Source organism: Protopterus annectens, chromosome 16.part0, assembly GCF_019279795.1.
Source record: "Protopterus annectens isolate FY-2018-M chromosome 16.part0, PAN1.0, whole genome shotgun sequence".
In the NCBI taxonomy this organism is placed as follows: domain Eukaryota; kingdom Metazoa; phylum Chordata; order Ceratodontiformes; family Protopteridae; genus Protopterus; species Protopterus annectens.
In genome coordinates, this window is record NC_056750.1 from 3,036,492 (window position 1) to 3,049,451 (window position 12,960).

At 41.9% G+C, this 12,960-nt stretch overlaps 1 long non-coding RNA gene across 1 annotated transcript in view; it reads left to right on the forward strand.

Moving 5' to 3' along the window:
• The first annotated feature begins 738 nt into the window (after window positions 1-738).
• Window positions 739-12,960, forward strand: part of LOC122790801 — a 1,149,194-nt gene continuing 1,136,972 nt past the window's right edge. The window contains exon 1 of the long non-coding RNA XR_006363041.1: window positions 739-798. This is a non-coding gene — a long non-coding RNA (uncharacterized LOC122790801). The remainder of the gene's footprint in view (window positions 799-12,960) is intronic.

Here is a 12,960-nt window from a genome sequence, read left to right on the forward strand (position 1 = left end):
GAAGCTTGTAGCTATGATTTCTCTTTGAATGTGGGTGGTGGTATTTTCAGCTAAGAAGGGAGGGCTGCCCCCTTCTTGTTCGGCATTATGATGTCATGATTCTGGTTGGTTTAAGTAGAATGTACCTCCAGGTGAAAGCACTGAAGCATACCATTCAACCTCTTAGCACAAGAAATCTGAACAAAGCCTAAAATAATGGGGGGACAAATTCTTCAAGGGGGGCAGATTTTAAATATTGCTCTTATAAACTGAGAAAGTTGCTAGAACAACAGGATTCATGTTGCCACGCATTATCTGAAGTATATGAAGTCTGAAACTTATATATATATATATATATATATATATATATATATATATATATATATATACATCATTATTTAGTGACTTCAGTCATCAAGGTTAGCCAAAAAACTACAAATTTTATGAGGAACAGACCAAAAATCATGGCATTCTGCAAAAATCTGGACAGTTGAGAGGTATGCACTGAAGAGATTTCAGATAAGTGTGAAACTAGGGATATCAAAAAAGAAAATACTAACATGAACTAACTGTATGAGGCTGTTTTACATCTCAACTGATTTGGTAACCACATAGATATTACTCCTGATAAGTTTTTGGCCATTGAGCATTTTCCTCATCTTTGTAACTTTTTAAATGAGCATACATTTCTGGTTAAAGTGTTGATTTGGTAGCAAGTTAAAAATTTGCAGCTTATGAATTCATGTATGCATTTTTCTATGTTTTTTGCAGGAACAGACACTGGATCTTTCCCATCAATAATATCTACACAACTATTCAGTAAGCATCTTTTCTTAATTATTTTTATTCTGTTAAAAATATTAAAATATTCTGTTAAAGTATGCATTAGCAGCAGATGCAGAACTGTTCATTGCTTAATACTTAGATGTAACAATGCAGAAATAAATTCTTTTAAGTCTGACATTAGGCTAACAATTATTTGCGTACTCATTCAAACCTGTTGTAAATTGCATTATCTGTGATCTCCACAGTGGCATTGTGTTGTATTAGCTTTCTTGATGACTGCTATTCATTGCATTTTCTAATGATGTCAAGCAGACTTTGCTGAATTTGGTGTATTTGAAATAGTTATGCAGTAGTCTGAGTGTCAGACATTAATTTATTTTCTAACTTGTTTGTGAGATTATTTGAACATTGTTTACATCTAGTCACTTCTTACTGCATCAGAAAAATGGGCTATCAAGTAAGATCACCTTGAGAAACTTTCTCATTTTTTCAACTTGCTGAAATTATATGCCGTCATTTAAAAACTGCCTCACTTCAATGTACACTGTTGCAGTTAAAACCTGTTGCACCAAGCCAGAATTATTTAAAATCCCTAAGAGGCCATTCCTTCCAATTATAGTGTCATTGTTGTTGTATCGTTTGGCTTTGCCCGGTTAGGGGTCGCCATAGCGGAACTCCGGTCCGCTAATGATTGGCAGTAGATTTTTACGTGCCGACTTGCCAGGCCTGACGCACAACCTTCAGTGAAGGAGTGCCCATTCACGCATGTCGCCACACAGAAGACACTCTGAGAATCGAACGGGGCAACGTCTTACTGTGAGGCGACAACGCTACCGCAGCACCACCACCACAGTGTAATTATATTGTCATTGGGCACCATCCCCATCTTTTTTAGGCTGATGTCTTTCCTGGCTGCTGTTCATTTTGTCACCATTTTATGTACAGGTCTTTGCTGTCTCCTTTCTAGCTGCCTCAGCTCTTGATAGTAGCCAGGAGATTTTGGTTTGGCATTCAAGGCATGGACACATTTCACAGCTCAAGCTCAGATCAGACTGCATGCTTGCTGCAAAAATGGAACCATGTTTGTCTTGGTGCTGGGCATGCCAGAGAATATCATCATTGCTGTGGACTATAACATGTCTACAGTGACAAAACAAGCACACATCCTGGGCTCTCTACCTCTGTTAAGTTTCTTGTATTGGGCTGTCAGAATTGGTGGATAGCCTCCACTGAAACTTAAACAGGCCTTCCTTGTCTTGGTCTATTTTTCTGCCATTAATGGATGGATGTTTATTGGGGAAGAAGCTCATTTAGGCTTCTTTCTCACTTTTTCGGTGATAATAACCGCACAAAAGGTGAATACCATAATTCCAGTAAGATAAGGGTTCTTGAAGAATTAAAAAAAAAGAAATAAAACTACCCACTTCAAACTGCCAATCAGTTTTTAAACAGCAGACATCATGTACTTAATTTTAGACTGGAGCATGTAACTTGCATTATTAACAAAATGCATGCAGCTCCTTCTGCCTTGCTGTGCACATTAAGCAAGAGGCTGGTATATTCAAACAGGATGCTATAAACCAAAGCACGACAGTGTATACTAAACAGAGTACCTACAGGATGCTATAAACCAAAGCACGACAGTGTATACTAAACAGAGTACCTTTGTATGCACATTGAACATGATAACCACAATTGTAATGTTTTATTTATTTATAATATGTTAGCAAGATATATTGGCTGGTCCAGAAATCCTTTTCGGTTATAAAGACACAGGATAAAGGGGTGGATATAACTTAAAGAAGAAAACAGATTGCATAGCATGTAAAATAGAGAGCAGAGAACTAGAAAGGATGTAGACAGTAACAATCCTTCACATAGTATAAAACAGGCCAGATAAAGACATTCCAAAGAGGAGTTGAAAGGAAACTTTAAAAATTGATAACACTGCAAATAAATATGTAGCCAAGGTAACCAGACCAGTACTTGGAACAGACACATCCAATTGCATGAAATCTGGCACCATAAATTAACTCACTCGTTATCAATGCAACAGTGACATTCATAGACTGAAGACATATGCTCTTTTATTTTTTTAATTGTTCATTCATTTGTTCGCTTGTTTGTCTCTGTTAATCTGGAAAGTCAGAATGGGCAAAGCCCATTTTCAGTGGAGGCCCAGGGAGAAGATCTCCAGAAGATAGATTTAAGATACTCATGACAGAACAAATGATTTACAAAGGTGCATTACATAGATAGTTCATCTAGATACAAAGCCAGCTAAGTGTTCTATTATGGCAGTACATAAAACTATTTCTTCTGTGGTGACATTGTACATTATACATGATATTAAATTCAAATGCAAAGCATTTATTATGCAAACAGTTCATGTGCAATGTATGTGACAAGCAAACATTAGATATGTCTTGTAAGTCATTAGATATGTCTTGTAAGTCATGGGTAAGGAGGGTTGCAGTATAGATGTTAGGAACAAAGAAAACTAAGGTAAGGATTGTGAGGTAGAGAACAGCTAAAGGTAGAAGGGGAGAAAGGCATTGTATATCTGATGAGCGAAGGATAGTAGGTGAAGAATACAAGGGTCAGAGTGGGGGGTATTTAGATGAGATGGATAAAGTGGGAAGCTCAGAAAGAAACTGTAATGTGAAGTGGGGATTAAGCTAGGTGATTGAGGAGAAATGGTAGAAAAGTTTGAGCTGTGGAATGTTACAAGTTATAAAGGGATGGGGGGGTATAAGATTACAAAGGAAAATGGAGTTACCCAGGTGAGAAGGAACCACTTGTGGTTTAGGTATTGTTTTAGTAAGGTTGTGATGGTGGAAAGGTCCATGGTCTGTTTTAGGTATGTTTGGTTAGTTTTCCAGAGATTATATATATGTAATGGAAGTATAGTGAGTCTGCGGTGGTGCAGTGGTTAGCGTTGCCACCTCACAGCAAGAGCTTCTCTGGTTCGATCCTCAGCTGGGGTGCTTTCTGTGTAGAGTCTGCATGTCCTCCCTGTGGTTGCGTGGGTTTCCTCCCACATCTCAAAGACATGCTGTAGGTGGATTGGACACTCTAAATTGGCCCTAGGCGTGAGTGCATGCATGTTTGTGCCTTCTGTGGAAGGTTGGGCACCAGGCTGGCAACTCAACACTGTAAAAAACTCCACTGCCAATCATGAGCAGGCAGGTGATCTCCTGTGGTGACCCCTAACCAGGAAAAGCTGAAAGAAGAAGAAGCAGTAAGTCACCTGTTGAGTTATTACACCTTGATGTGATTACTAAGAATTTATTGCCTGGATAACGGTCTCTGCCTGGAGAGTAATATTGCAAGGTATCTTTTAATACTAGACATTTTTCTGGTGCATGCATAAAAGAGTCTATGCAGTAATAAATTGTGAGTATGTAAAATTTTTTGAGTAACTCAAGCCAGTTTTATTTTTTTCACGTCTCTACAATGATTAGTCCTATACATAAGGTTAGCAACACATTTTGATACTTTATTGCAGCAGACAGAGTTTTGCTTTAAGTTTTTAAGAACAGGAGAGGCATATAATAGGGATGGAAGAAAGTAGGCATATGCTAGTGTTTGTCTTACATCATCTGTCAGGTAGTGTTTTGTTCTATACAATGAGCCAAGTTTCTAGTGTGTGTGTTTTTTAATGGTTTGTAATATGTGTAGCTTAAGTTTGAGTTTATTATCAATTAAGTAATTGTCAGTTATTGACAACATGTAAAATCCTTTAAGGATAACTTTGAGAAAAACTTATCAATCACAGCCAAGGGTAATCATAAGGCCTTTTACAGCTACATACATACTGTAGCTTAAAAGGTAGGACCCAAGCATGTGCCGAACAAGTGACTAACGGTATTGCACACGCTGATCCCACAGAGATAGCAAACCTGCTAGTGGACAAATTTGGCAGAAATTTCACTTCCTTATCCCCTCCAAAGTTATCACAAACCTTGCCCCCAACTCCCCCCCACCCTACATATCCAAAGAGCAGGTCATTAAAGCCTTGTCTAAGGCAAAGAAAACAGCCTCTATGGGACCAGACGGCATCCCAGGCCATCTTCTATACAAAGTAAAACATGAACTAGCATCACCATTAAGTACCCTGTTCAGTCACAGCCTAACCACTGGCTTTGTTCCTGCAGAATGGAGAAAAGCAATAGTTGTTCCTCTCCACAAAGGTGGCTTAGTAATAGACCTATGGAATTATACACCCATAAGACTGACCAGCCTCATCTGTAAAACCAAGGAACGTATCATCATGGACCTCATAAGTAAAGATACAGGCAACCTCCAAACACTGGATCTGACCTGATTCGGCTTCATCAAGGGTAGATCCTGCCTGTTAAAAGTATTGGATTTCTTCAAAAATGTGACTAGGGCTATTGACAAGTGCAGATCTGTGCACACAGCATCCCTCGACTTGGCAAAGGTCTTTGACACAGTCCCACACTTAGGCATTACCAATAAACTTCAAAAACTAAATGTAAACAAACCCCTTTGTTGTAAGATGGGCTGCCAACTGGCTCACAAACTGGTCACACACTATCAAAGTGGGTGACTCCACATCAACCAGCAGACCTGTCACCAGTGGGGTGTCACAAGGGTCAGTGCTGGGTCCCCTACTGTTTGGTATATACTTCTCAGAAGTTCAGGCCAAAACTAAGGGGCTATGGCTGACCAAGTCTGTGGATGACTGCAGACTGGGTATAGAATCCCCAAATTATGTCAGTATACTTCAGGAGGGTCTTACACAGAACAACAACTAGTGTCTTAGTCACAGTTTCAAACTGCATGCAAAGAACTGCATCAACATTACCTTTGGTAAAAACAATGTCCCTTCACAGAATCAAATTAGCAACAATACCCTGTATACCTATGAAAAGGTATGAGATCTGGGATCACAAATGGACTGAGACCTTAACTTTGACCACCATGTGTCTATAGTAAGGAAGATTTTCTATGTAGCGCACTTGATTAACAAAGGCATTGTCTCTAGAGCAAAGGAGGTTATAACCCCTCCATACTCATCACTAATTGGATCCATAATTGAGTATAATGCCCCTTTTAGCATGTACTGTACATAGCACCCACAGCAATTGGAGAGACCTCAGAGGTTTCTAACTAAGAAGATCAGGGGACTCCAGCACATGCCTTACACAGACTGACTAAAGTCCCTGTCACTGTATTCAGTGTCGTATAGACGTCTTAGGGGAGACTTATGGCTGGCTTACAGAGCAATCTCCGACCCAAACCTAATGAATTTGCTGCACATCTGTAGATCAAATGGGACTAGAGCTACCTGTTCTAGGGACCTAAATATGGACTACAACTTGAATAGAACATGCTGGAGGGACAGATTTGTCTCCCAGTGACTGCCATGTCTTTGGAATAGGCTGCCAATTCATGTGAAGTAGAACACCTTTATGACACTGTTTAAAATTAACCTGGACAAGTGGATAGGGCACAATAAATTCATGGGTGCCGGAACCATAGAGCCAGGGGGAGGGGGAGCCTCCCCCCAGTTTTACAGCTGCAAGACCTGTTGGAAAAAATTAATGCAGTGGAGTTTTCACTCTAACGTGGATTTGTGCAGGGAAGTTAAACTAACTAAACTAAGTGTTCTTGTTCTCTTATTGTTCTGTGTTACAGGAGTTATGCTGCCACTGTTCTGTTGGTGCTGCCAGAGCCAGAGTCATGCTAGTAAGGAGAGTTTTGTTCATTTGCAGGAGTGTGTGTGTGTGTGTGTGTGTGTGTGTGTGTGTGTGTGTGTGCGCGTGCGTGTGCGTGTGTGTGTGTGTGTGTGTGTGTAAAATGCCCCAGTTAGGTATACCTGGTGGTTAATGTTTCTCAGGCTCAAACAACAGCCTGAATTCTCTACCCATACCACCACTTGTGATTCAGGGAGTTGAGTCCATAGCTCTCAAGTGTCCAGATTTTCACAGAATATTTGGCTCATACTTTTGGTCTGTTCCTCTTAAAATCTGTGGTTTTCTGGCAAATCAGTGAGAACTGAAGTCAATAATGATAGCCCTTTAAGTTTCAGTCTTCCTATCTTTCAGGAAACATATGGTATCACAAAACACTTTATTTTAGCAACTTTCTAAGATTATATATGCAATATTTAAAACTTTTCCCTGGTTTTGGGCCTTTGCCCCCCAAGTAAATGCTGGCTTTTTTCAGATTTCTTGTGCTGCAAAGTTGGGAGATGTAGCTGAATGTCAAGTGGGCTTTACAAGCAGCTGAGAGCTTCTGGGGAAAATAAGTTTAGTGCTACTTATGTTAGGTTGTTTGCATTGTTAGTAGCACAACAGGTAGTATACTTGCTTTTGGTGTAGAAGGCTGTGGGTTCTACTCCCACAGTATGCAGATGGATCACTGATAATGTACCTTAAAGGGAGTGGATGCTGCAGTCCTATGAATGTCCTCCTTTGGAGGAGTTACCTAGTAACTGCGTTTCTGTTATCAGTTTGCCATCCATTTCCCATTTTAAAATTACTAGCTTATCATTTTTTAAATGTAGACTAGGCAATTTATTCTTCAAGGGCAACAGGTACTTTATTTGTACATGAAACAATGAAATATAAAGTTGTTTGCTAGCAGCACCCTCTTCATTAGTTACATATCCCTTTAATGTGGAATTATTTAGATGACTTACTTCTGCAGAAATGTGGATATTTACTGATATTGGTGGATTATAATGACAGATGTTTGAGTGGCCTTTTATGGTTGAAATTTTCTGCAATGGGTAGTTTTGTCATTATTGGTTCATACATTTTCATTTCATTGCTTACTATAAAACCGTTCCAAACTACAAATTTAAAACACATTCCAACAAGTGGTGCTGTAGTATACAAGCAATATAATTTAATACGATCAGGAAGGTGAATCAAAGAATGCATATATGTATGCTTGCTCACAGGATGCAGGAGATCAAAACAGGGGAAGAGACCAGTCACCAGTGGAGTCCCCCAGGGTTCGGTGCTGAGACTTTTTCTGTTTGGCATAAACATCTCAAAATTAAAAGGAAATACCAAAGGGCTTTGGCCGACTAAGTCTGAGATGACTGCAAGCTAAGAGCAGTTATTGAATCCCCAAATTACTTAGCCATCATGCAGGAAGGTTTGTCCCAAACAATAACTAGTGCCAGAATCATGAATTGAAACTAAACTCCAAGAAATACATTATCATATCCTTTGGGAAGTCATCTACTCCAGGGAACTGCCAAATTGACAATGCCACCTGAGAACTGACCTGGCTGTTTAGCATTTGGGAACTTATGTGTACAGTGATCTAACTCTGAACAACATGTGCCCAGAGTCATAAGAAAGTCTTTCTACATTGCACAGCTTATAAACAAATTGATTTTGACTAGCTTTAGAGATGTTATTGTCCCTCTTTACAAAGCCTTCATTAGGTCAATCATTCTGTATAATGCCCACTTTGGCGTGTATCTGTTCAGACCCATGCAACAATTGGAATACCCGCAGAGATACCTTACTAAAAGGATACAAGTCCTAAACAATAGGTCTTGCATAGACCACCTCAAAGATACATCACTATATTCAGTATCTTACAGAGTGCTTAGAGATGACATGTCTGGCATACAAGGCATCCTCTGACCTAATACAGATGGACCTACTGAACATCAGCAGGTCAAATGGCATCAGAAATACTCAGTCCAGGTATCTAAACTGAATGTTGTGGAGAGATGGATATATATCACAGAGGCTACCACTGTTCCAGAACAGACTGTCTATTCAAGTAAAACAAGACTCGTCCCTGTCCACATACAAATGCAACTTGGATCTAAGGATGGGTAAAAGAAAATGTACTCCAGGATTGCCCCTCATGCCACTAATGGATAGAGGCAGATGTTCTTTGTTTCTCACTGCTGCAGTCATCACCATTGGGTTATCCATTCTGTGGTAGCCCTCAGTCAGTCCGAATACCAGAGTCAAGGTTTTGTGCATCGGCTGCTGTCGCTTGCTGGATGACGTCAGGTCATCCGAGCTATAAAGGAGAGCAGGCGACACCATTACCCCAGTCTTTCTTGCCATGGAGCCTGTAGCAGAAGCAATTTGCAACAGTGCCGGTTGGCTGTTTCCAGATTTCGAACTTCAGCCAAAAATGTCTAAAGCTAATACCCCATTGGGGATCCTTCCCTTTTCTTGCACTAACCGATGTCCGAAAAAGTCAATAACTGTCTCACCTGTGGAAAGCAAATACCACACCGAGACTTCCATTCTTACTGGGTCACTTGCTTAGGCCCATATCACGATGTACCCCGCTGTCGGTTCTGTGCCATCTTTAAAGCTAGAACTGTTCACTGTAGAGCTCTGTTTGTAGCCAGTTATTTTCATCTTCCATCTCCGATTACCGATATGGCATCCATCAGTCAGCAAACCACAGATATCCGAAAAAACATAAAGATAAGGATAAGAGACAGATGGCATAAGGCCAAGCCTTTCGACGATAGTACCACTAAATGGGTCGTCAGTTCTTTGGAATTTAGTGAGGCTCTTTCGGAGCCCTTGATGCCCGACTCGATTACTTCGCAGGCCTCAACTGAGAACCTTTCAGAGTCCTGTGTGCCATAGATGTCTGCATTGTCTAACAAGCCTTCGGCTGTCTCACCCTTGGTTAGGTCCGGAGCCGCTAAGCAGGCACCAGCTTCCAGGGATACTGCTCTCACTTTGGATTTCACTTCAAGGCCTTCGCCCTCTCTTCCGACTAACACACTAACGGCACCGAGGGATACCCTTCAGGCCAGACGTAGACCCACTCCAAAGAAAATAGAAAAAAGTCTCCATTCCACTACTCCTCCAACTAGAATGCTTTAAATGGCGGAAGATTTCATCACTTTCATCCAGGGTAATCAGGCCACTCCAGACATCCATTTGGATTTAGACTCACAGAGATCTGACTCCTCTGCTTTTGAAGAGGATAATCCTCTTACTGCCTATGAAGACTCAGATGCAGAAGAATCAATTCCTTCTGCATCACCTCCGGAGGAGGACTTTTCCTTTGGGGAAACCCTCCACAACCTCAGGGAACACCTTCAATGGGAATCAATGGATTTCCCTCAATCCAAGAAAAGACTAAGAGATCTTTTGAACCTACCTCAGCATAGGCCTCTGGCCATCCCAATCATCTTGGAGGTGGTAGATGATGTTTACCAAGAATCCAGCCTTACCCCTGATACCCTTCCACCTGCCCCCAGAAAACCTGACAGGTACTACAGGGTACCTGATTCACATAAATTCCTCTACAGAAATCCTATAGCAGATCTAGAGGTGATTACTCAGGGACCTAAGGGAGTTAAGGCTACCTCTGCAAAGAATCTTACTCCCTCAGACAAAGAATCCAGGAACCTAGACAGATAAAAAAGTATATACCTCTGCATCTTTAACTGTAAGGGCACTCAACTGTCACTTCCATATATTAAAATATCAACAGCACACTTTGGAACTTTTGAAACAGAAAATTTCTGCTTTACTAGATTTTGCCAATAATAAAGAGATAGCAGAATTGCTGCACTCTTCAACTCAGGTGGCAAAGCATTCCCTGCACTGTGGGTTTGACGCCCTAGAAGCTTCCAGCAGGGCAGCAGTGACAGGATCTGTTTTCAGAAGACATGCATGGTTGAAGGAACAACCTCTCTCTGATCATGTCAAAGCTAAAATCATGGATTAACCTCTTGACAAAGTTCGGACAGAAAACTGAAGAGGTACTTAAAAAGATGGAAAACAAAGCAAAATCGATGCAGACTGTTAAAGATTTCTTTCAAGTACAACCTCCTAGGTTCAGCAGAAAGTTTCCCTCTAAACACTGGTCCTTTCCTACACCAAACAGGCAGGCAGTCAGGCACAAGGCAAAACCCATAGGGTCAGAGGCCCACCATGGCTCCAACTCAGTGCCAGCAAAGAACTAAACAGTGCCCCCCCCCTAACACTAGAGCAGGGAGTTCAAAAACAACCCTGTATGCTAAAAACTCTCAATGACTACCTTTCACATCTCTGCCTGCCTCCATCACACCAAAAGCTAGGAGAAAAGCTATCTCTTTGCAGAGAAAATTGGAACTTTAGAACAAAAGAGCAATGGGTCTTAATTATTGCTCAGGGGTACAAATTCAATTTCCAAGAACTACCACCTCCAAAAGGGTACCCAGACCTACTTCCAAACTAGTGGGTAGAAGCACTAAAACAAGTGCAAAACCTAATAGCCCTAGGGGCGGTAGAACCTGTGCCTCCAGAAAAAGTTGCAAAAGGATTCTATTCCAGATTATTCCTTGCTCCCAGGAAAGAGGGAACTTGCCATCCCATCCTGGACCTATCCCTTCTCAGTACTTTCCTGGTAATCCCAAAATTCAAAAATGCTTACCTTACAACAGCTTCTACTAATGCTGCCAAACAAAGCTTGGATGGTCACCTTAGACCTAAAGGATGCTTACCTGCACATCCCAATAAGGGAATCATGCAGAAAATTCCTGTGCTTCAGAGCAGGATCATCACACTTTCAATTCTCTGCTTTGCCATTTGGCTTATCTACTGCTCTCAGGGTATTCACCAAATGACTAGCTCCTGCCATTGCCTTTTGCAGGCAAAACAATGTACAGATTTACCCTTACGTGGACGACTGTCTCATCCAGGCAGACTGTAAGGAACTGCTCCTGCAGCACCTCTCATTTGTAAAAACCCTACTCACCTCTCTGGGGTTCACTATCAACGAAAAGAAATCAAACACACACCTACCTGGACAATCATATTTCTGGGAGCCTTACTGGACACAGAACAGAAAATAGCCTTTCTGTCCCCAGAAAAACAAAGTTTCCTACCAAAATACTTCACTACTCTGGTCTCCCAAACTCAAGCTTTCTGCCAGGAAGTTCCTACAAGCTCTAGGGTACATGGCCTCAAGCATCCTCCTGGTACCTCTGGCCAGACTGCACATGAGAAAACTTCACTGGTACCTAAAGAACTTATGGTGTCAACACTGTCAACCTGTGGACATCTCTCTGCCTGTGATTCCTTGCATAAGATCAGAGTTCTCTGGTGGGCCCAGGTCTATGCTCTGAACAAGGGACTTCCATTCACCCTCCGTCCATCAGACCAGACCATAACTACAGATGCTTCAGACGTAGCCTGGGGCACCCACCTAGAAGGCAGATGCACCCAAGGTCTCTGGGATGCTCAAATACTACCCTTGCACATCACCCAAAAGGAAATGATAGCAGTGCAAAACTTTCTGGCATCCTTCAAACCCTACCTCAAACCAGGGGTTCTTCTCATAAAAACAGACACCACAGTCATGTGGTACATCAACAAACAGGGAGGGACTCAATCTTACCCCCTGTACAGACTAGCCATGAACCTGTGGCTAGCAGCCTCATCCATGGGACTACATCTTATAGCCCAATACCTACCAGGCATCAGTAACACCCTAGCAGACCACTTAAGCAGAAACCTGCTGGACCCACATGGATTGCAAATCCACAGAGGCATTTTTCTGCAAATTACCCACACATGGGGGCCCCACCAGGTGGACATCTTTGCCTCTCATTTAAATCACCAAGTACAGAAATTCTGCACCAGGGAGTACCATCACCTGGCCTGGAAGGTCGATGCATTCCCACCTCTTCCTCTCATTCCAAAAGTATTAGTCAAGATAAGGGAGGCAAAACCAAAAGCAGTACTCCTTGCCCCAGATTGGCCCAGACAGCATTGGTACCCACTGCTGTGCAGCCTCTCTCTCCAGCTCCCCTGGCAGCTACCTCTGATACCTCACCTGTTATCCTGGGGGGGGGGGACAATTCTGCACCCAGACCTTCAAACACTCAGCATGGCTTATTCTACCATAACCAACAGGAAATCTGTGCTAAGCAAGAAAGTCCTTGACATCATCACAGCAGCCAGAAGGCCCAGCACCAGAAAATCTTACGCTGTAAAATGGAAAAAAGACTCTGCTCCTGGAGCCAGTCCAAGGGGTAGACATTCATCTGCCCTCCATTCCTCTTATTCTAGATTATCTGGCTGAGCTTCTTAATAAGGGTCTCTCCTTCTCCTCTATAAAGATCCATGCCTCTGCCATCTTGGCACACTTTGATACAGAACAGCCATTGTTCTCACACCCTCTTACCAAACAATTCCTTAGAGGAGCCTCCAATATCAGACCTCCCAGGAG